Source organism: Vipera ursinii (genome assembly GCF_947247035.1).
Source record: "Vipera ursinii genome assembly, chromosome: 4".
Classification (NCBI taxonomy): domain Eukaryota; kingdom Metazoa; phylum Chordata; class Lepidosauria; order Squamata; family Viperidae; genus Vipera; species Vipera ursinii.
Genome location: NC_139514.1, coordinates 55,260,340 through 55,268,661, shown reverse-complemented (window position 1 = coordinate 55,268,661; position 8,322 = coordinate 55,260,340).

The window sequence follows — 8,322 nt, the reverse complement described above, 5'->3', positions numbered from 1 at the left end:
GGTGTTGTCGGCACAAGAAGGGTTCCTCTATTGCACCAAATTATCCTTCAATCCCAGAGCGAAGGTGTATTTCTTAAAAATACACGCATACTCCTACACATACACTCACACATTACGTATTTTAAGCTAGTTTCATGGCAGAATATGACTGTTGTCGATTCTGATGCAATATATCTTCAAAGGGGCCTTGGAGGTGAGGTTCTATCATTGAGGAGGAGCCTTACGGAGTTTGAATATGTTCACTGTCAAGTCATTCTTCCATAAGAGAAACAATCTCAGTCCGTGTTTCTTCTCTTATAAGCTCTTTGTCCTTGACTGGGTGATAAGCTGATGCTGCGGTTTCATGCGGCCTGTGCTGACTTGATTCTGACTGCCGAACTATAGTCTTCCTTTTCCCAAAATGCAATCAGCAGTTTAGGTTTTCTTCCATTTTTGCAGCATTTCAAGTTATTCTCAGAGGAATAGGGGACATGTGGCCCTCCAAACACTGCCAGGAACATGTCCACTTGGAGCATCACAGATGCTTTTCTTCTTGTGTTCCATTGCACCATCACATTTCTCTTGTCAGAAAACCTTAGGGCTCGATTTGTATTCTATGAACTGCCTTTTGGCATCTGACACTTTAGCAAGATAAGTTGTCAGGAAAGGAGTAGGAACATCAAAGAGAAACTGATGTAAAGTACATCTCACCTATTACAATAAGAGTAAAAGAGAAAACAGCTGTTTGCAGTGCCACAATTATCAGAGCAATCTTTCAAGTTGGTCGATATGAATATATACAAAACCTCTACAACATGCAAATCAGGTACCTACTGTACATGTTCAGAAATCAGTGTACTTTGAATGCTGTCATCCATAATACAATAAGTTAGGTGTGTGCAGGGCAGGACACCACAATGGCAACCTAGGGTGTGAGCAATGCTTTGGTAACCCTAAGCATTGCCGTTATGCAATGTGGCTGCTTACATACAAGCCTATGTTGTGAAATCTTTTAGCTGCAATTCTACATCTTGCAAGAGGACTGAGTAACATTTGTCATTGTTCTGTGTTCTTGTGCTTCTTCCATCTTTTGTCTTCCGGAGAAAATCCAATTTGGCGGGAAAGATGGATGCAGTGCACAATGAATTTCAGTTGTTAGTCCATCAGAAGCACAATCAGAATGAGATGCTTCTCCTACTACAGTAGTAGCACAAGCTTAGTCCGCTTCACTTGGAAAATAAATCCCTCTGTTTTTAGACTTTTATGTGTCTTTCTCCATTCCCTGCTTTTTTGTACTATGAAGCCTGATTGACAATCCTCATACATACTTAGCGTCTACCTTTATTTCTTAGATTAAGTAATATATTTAATTTTACCACCTTATGAGCTTACAAACATTTAAATTTACAATATTTGAGAAAAGACATATTGTGCTGCCAGTAAATCTTGGTCATTCACTGAAACACGGTTGATATTTCCAGTCCCACAAGCAATAATTGCCACCACTTAGACATAGGATTATTTGGATTGTTGTCTGTGAATGCTCCTGCTACTTTCCCAAATTCAAGAAAATGTTCTGCTGTTGCTAATGTAGGAACTTTTGTTAGATCTCCAGTATTCAACAAATAAGGAAAGCAAAGAGAAAGCAAGATTATCATTCTGTTTTGAAGAAAAGACATGAACACAATAAGGCCACTTCCTGATTTTTCTGATACATTCAAAGTTTAGCCTAAAGTCTTGAGTTGCCTAAAAGATGAGGTGGATTGGATTTGTAAACTGGATTTGGAATAAAAACACAGTTCACCTTTTCAGTGCTGGACTCAATTTCCAATCTCATAATGAAACTATTTGCTTTCTTCCATATTGTACAAAATGGGCTTTCTGGAAAATTTCAGTATTTATGTGTATTTCTGATTACATGTTGATATTCTCTGCTTTTGTTGTCATCACAATGCTGTTATTATTATATTACATAGCTTTTAAAATTATATTTTAGTACTCTCAAGGTAGAGCTGGGTTCCTCTGATCAATACATATAAAGGTAAAGGTAAAGGTTCCCCTGCACATGCGTGCTAGTCATTTCCATCTCTGTTTCAAAGCCGAAGAGCCAGCGCTTGTCCGAGGACGTCTCCATGGTCATGTGGCCGGCATGACTAGACACCAAAGGCACATGGAACGCTGTTACCTTCCCACCGTAGTGGTCCCTATTTTTCTTCTTGCATTTTTACATGCTTTCGAATTGCTAGGTTGGCAGAAGCTGGGACAAGTAACAGGCGCTCACTCTGTTACGCGGCACTTGGGATTCGACCCGCCAAACTGCCGACCTGCTGATCGACAAGCTCAGTGTCCTAACCCACTGAGCCACCACATCCCTTTACTTTACTTTACTTTACAATACAGTACATATAACACACCAACAAATAACATATATACATAAAATCTAGCACTATCTATGTACGCAAAAGTTATTTACAAAGAACGTCTATATCTTATACTGATCACTAGGGTCTTGCAATCTAGCATAGACACAGGAAAACTACTAGAGAAGAATATGTTGTGGATAAGCAAAGGCAGAACAGGTTCTTAGGTACACATACATAATAGTTTAGCTCTGAGATAGAAGGGATTACGATAATCCAACATTGCATGGGATTCTGATAGCTTCTCTTTATATGGCTCTTCAGGTTTTTGGTCGTATACAGCTATTACAACTATTTGCAGTGTTTGTTTCTTTACCCTCCATAACATTAAGTGCAGACAAATATAAGCTTTAAGACAGATCTTCTGTAATGTCTAGGATTCCCTTAAAGCAAAACACTTGCTCTACAGAATGTCTACGGAGATTCTCAGTCATGGTTGTCCCAAAGGTGCTTTTTCACGAGGCAACTGGACATTCTTGTTTTTCTTTGAAGATGTTTCATTTCTCATCCAAGAAGCTTCTTCAGCTCTACAGAACTTCCTTCCCAGTTCTCCTCTTCTATTCTCTGAAAAGAACCCAATTCTTCCTTTAATAATTATGTTCAGGACTGTTGATCAATAGGTGAATTTACATCACTATGCTTTTAGAATGATTTTAATATGTTGATTGTATATTACTTAATCAAATCACCTAATTTAAACACCCAAGCATATATGGACTTCTTTGAATTCTATTATAATAATTTAACTAGGAATCTTTGGCCTAGTGAGACTACATACTTAAATTTCTTTGGAAATAAGCTTCACTGAAAAGCCAGGAATTAACTCTTGAGTGAATAAGCATACATTTAGAATACTGATTATTTCTCCTAATTTCATTTTTATAAAATATATAATAATAATAATAATAATAATAATAATAATAATAATAATAATAATAATAATAATAATAATAATAAAAGTTGGAAGGGACCTTGGAGGTCATCTAGTCCAACCCCCTGCTCAGGCAGGAAACCCTATACCATTTCAGACAAATGGCTGTCCAGTCTCTTCTTAAAAACTTCCAGTGTTGGAGCATTCACAACTTCTGGAGGCAGGTTGTTCCAATGATTAATTGTTCTTACTGTCATAAAATTTCTCCTTAGTTCTAGGTTGCTTCTCTGTTTGGTTATTTTCCATCCATTGCTTCTTGTCCTGCCTTCGGGCGCTTTGGAGAATATCTTGACACCCTCTTCTTTGTGGCAACCTTGAGATATTGGAACACTGCTATCATGTCACCCCTCATCTTTTTCTTCATTAAACTAGACATACCCAATTCCAGCAACCGTTCCTCATATGTTTTAGTCTCCAGTCCCCTGATCATCTTTGTAGCTCTTATCTGTACTCTTTCTAGAGTCTCACCATCTTTTTTACATCGTGGTGGCCAAAACTACCTCTAATCATTCACTTGACTGGATAAAACTGCAGCAGCCTGGCGAGTGCCAGCTATCCTGAGGGAAACTTTGGCGGGAACCAGCTACTAGATGGTTCAATTAGTCTCTCGCCTCTCTAGCTTGGTCAGACGACCGATTTGCACATCAGGATCTCTACAGACCTCCACCAGAGTTTCCTCTGGCTTCGCCCTGCCCAGGCATAGTTCACCATCTTTTTATTAATTTTATAAAAATTATTTTATTAATTATTCAGGGACCCTGAAATTATACCATCTCATTGTCTAATATTTGAGAACATTAATAGCTATTTTTATTGTTTTTAAATATCAAAATGGTATTACTTTTGCAAAAAAAAAGTTTGATTACCACATGAAAACAGGGATTGTTTAAATAGCCATGTTTTTATAATAGCTTTATTAAAGTTCACGGAGATTTTAAAAAACTAATGAAAACTGAGGGGGGGAATCTAAAAAAGTTTAGAGAAAAAAATAAAAAATAAACAAAATGGGATAAAATTTAATATTTTAATGTTGGTTTGTTTTAATCTTTTAATTATTTTCACTTGTTTCAATAATTTGTAAGCCACCTAGTGTCATTTTCTAGGGGAATTGGGCAGCATAGAAATTTAATAAACAAATAAAAAAATTACAGATATGCTAACATAATTATATAGAAATAGCTAATGAGATTTCAGAGTATACGTCTTTAAATTCGGATTTTGTAAAACAAACAACAAAAAACCCCAAATGCACAGGTATAGAATGCATTTTTTATTATTTATTTATTTATCCAAGTTATTGGCCAACCATCCTACCACAGGATAACTGCAGGTGTCTAGGTGGTACCTGGCTCAATATAGTAACTGTGGGAGGGAATCTAGGAGTCCAAGTGGAAAACCACTTAAATAGGAGCCAGCAGTGCGCTGCAGCTGCCCAAAAAGCCAATACAATCCTAGACTGCATTATCAGAGGGACAGAATCAAGATCACATGAAATGTTAGTAGCACTTTATAATGCCTTGGTAAGACCATACTTGGTTGCCATAATATAAAAAAAGACTCTAGAAAAAGTGCAGAGAAGAGCAACAAAGATGATCAGCAGATTGGAGGCTAAAACCTATGACGAACTGTTGCAGGAATTGAGTATTCTAGTTTAATGAACAGAAGCACTGGGGTGACATGATAGCAGTTTTCTAATATTTGAGGGGCTGCCACAAAGAAGGGGGTGTCAATCTATTCTCCAAAGCAATGGATGGAAAATGATCAAGGAGAGAAGCAACCTAGAATTAAGGAGAAATTTCCTGACACTGAAAACAATTAACCAGTGGAACAGCTTGCCTTCAGAAGCTGTGGTTGCTCCATCTCTGGAGGATTTTAAGAAGAGATTGGACAGCCATCTGTTTGAAATGGTATGGGGTCTCCTGCTTGAGCAGGAGGTTGGACTAGAAGGTCTAAAGGGTCCCTTCCAACTCTGTTATTCTGTTAAATTTGTATTGCCCTGCCCATAACTTTATTGTCTTGAGAATGAACATAATGGCATTTGTAGTGAACATGGATCCTAGCAAGGAATATCTTTGGTAAATCAGATGGGTGGAGATCCTTTTGTGCAAACACAAGTGGGAAGAGGGATGCAAAAAATAAAGATGCTCATAGGTAGATTAAAACTGTCGGTAGAAGGTACGAAAAGGAATAATTCATTTCAATCCATATAAAATATCGTCCTTCAATCTCCCGTGTAAATAAAATACTGCCAAATGTTCTCTTGTAACTTCTCAAGATGGGAAATTAGGAGGGTTGAGGAGATCCAGTGGTTTATTTCCTAAGTTCTCCCTTCAATAATGTCAAGATGATGTGATTAGAGTTGCCAATAATTGCCAGTGTGGTTTTGTTTTGTGCACAGATTTGTTAAGTCCTGAAGCCAATACAGTCCTTCCCTCCCTCTTCCTCTTCTTCCCATTTAGTACACTAACATGTGTCAAATACAGAACTTTAAAATGTTTCCAGCACATCGTTCCCAACATACTGGAAGTAGAGTTTGTGCAGGATTTTGAACTCAGGAGACAGAATTAAATACCTTTGTCTTGGGCTGAATGAATTAAAAGTGACCCAGTTTGCCTCATTGTGTTTTGGGTTCAACATTTGTACAGAGTCTGAGCAAATCTCTTCTTTTTCCCCAGAGGCTTGCTGCAGACTGTTTACTTCTATGGCTTGCCTCTGATGTGGCCTTTGAAAAAAAGCGGAGAAGTGGTAGACTATAAAAATAGCATGCTACAGGGAGAGGGGTCAGAAGTGCAGGCAAGGCACATCATCACAGATGCTCAGAATACATGTGCTGTGCTCTTGTAATAACAGATGAGCATACCAGCCTTGTAATGCTTATTCACACCCAATGCCTGCATAACATGCCTAGTTCAGATTAGCTCCATCCACGGGAAAAGATCACCAGCAAGTCCCCGAAGACCAGCCACAGGCAGTGTCGGGTGCAGCTTTTTGTTGATGCCACGTGTTGGGTGTTTGAGGCGAGCTTGGATGCAGGGAGAGGCATTGACAAGCTGTCTCCACTCCCACTCTAGCAAGCCGTTGCTTGTGCCTGATTCTATGCCAAGGAGCAATGGTTTCCTCTAATGTTTCCTGGCCATTAACCCTTGAATGCAACTATCCTGTATAATGCAGGCAGAAGACAAACCACAACAGAAATGGCATAGGGGAGTTCAAATCCTATCTCAATTTTTGTGCATAAAATTCAGCTTTCTAATTATCTACCCCTCAGCATCCTGTTCTAGGATGCCAAGTTATTCAGCTTGTTTTGTGAAGCATGTCAAGACATATCCTGCATTCTGTTCAACAAAGCTGATGTATTTCTGCCTCTCCGTAACACCCTGCTTTTTTGTATACTCCTTAAAGGAGAAATTTATGTTTTTTGCTTTCTCACAATAGAGAACACTATTAACCACAATGCAAGAGTTGACACCAGCAATCTGTGTAATAACGAGGTAACCCTGAAATTTGCTTTCTAAAGACACATTTTTGATAGAAGATTACCTTTTCCCCCAATTTTTGAACATTTTATATGTAATGTAACTTTGAACCAACTGATGTGAATCCAGTTCCATGTCTAATAAGCATGTAGTTTTGCCAAAAAATATATGAATTTGGATGGGATCTGGATTCCTCTTGCAATACTACGTAGTATAAACACCTACTCACACATTTAATGCAACTCTTCCCCAAACTACATGCTCTTCAGAAGTACAGAGTTCAAATCCCAGAATTCCCAATCCGGAATCCCACTACTTTCGAATTTTGGAAGTTGAAATTCATATTTCACAAAGATGCCTGGTTTGGAGAAGACTGAGAAAGTGGGTAATAAAATAGAAAAGAGGACAAATGTGTAGGTTACCATGAGCTCCTTGAAAGCAAGGCGAGCTAAAAGTATAGTAGGTAGCTAGAAAACTAATTACAAATTGCAGATAATTGTTGGGAGGACATATATCCATGCAGTATACACCCTAATACTTCTAGTCATGTGCAGCTCCTCCCTTTGGATAAGTGAGGGTTTGAGATGAAATAACTCTCATTAAAAACAAGGAGACTTATATACAGTGCTTTTTTTGCAAAATAAAAAGGTGCCGGAACTCACACATGTCATACAACCCGCCTTGCTTACCCTACAAGGTTCCATCCAAAAAAGGTGCCGGAACTCCGTTCTGAGCGTTCTATGAGAAAAAAAGCCCTGCTTATATGCATATAGTTGGTAAAGACTAGGATGTAATTGGGTCTTGTTCAGCGTTTTTGCCTTCCTGAAGAAAAGAGACTAAAGACAAAGTAGGAGCAACAAGAACTCTCCATGACTTCCTCAATAAATTGTACATGAACTGATAAACTAGCCAATTAACCAGTCAACTTAAATGTATGAAAGTGGTAACTTTGGACTAAATTATGAAATGTGAAATATACTAGTAAATTTCAAATAGCTGCTTAACCAAATTTAAAAAGTGAAAAAAGAAAAATGCTTCTGGGAAGAAGCCTCAACCAGAAGGTGAAGCTTTGGTCCTATCAGGGTTGTATGGATCATTCTTAGGTTCCTTGATTTTGATCCCACTAGTTTCTTTGCCCTTGTAGTATGAGAAAAACCAAGCAACAAACAGACATGATCCCCAGGGGGATTATAGATCTAAGGCACTAAGTACTTCTCGTCCTGCAAACCGTTCCTGTCCAGAAAAGCTCCAAGAGGAAAGACAAAACAAACTGGGTATTAGCTTTGCTCAGAAGTAATGCTGGTTCTTTGATACATGATGGTACTTGTATTCTCTATGTATAATTGTGATTTGTGGGCTGTATCTCTTTTTTTGATTTGGTCATATCTACCCTAGTAATAAATATCAGGAATAGATTAGGTCATTCTGAAGGAACTACTAATCCCTCATGAATATGCATTCTGCCTGGCTTCTTCCTTCTTTCTCTAATAAGAAACCAATTTGGTTTTAAAATCTG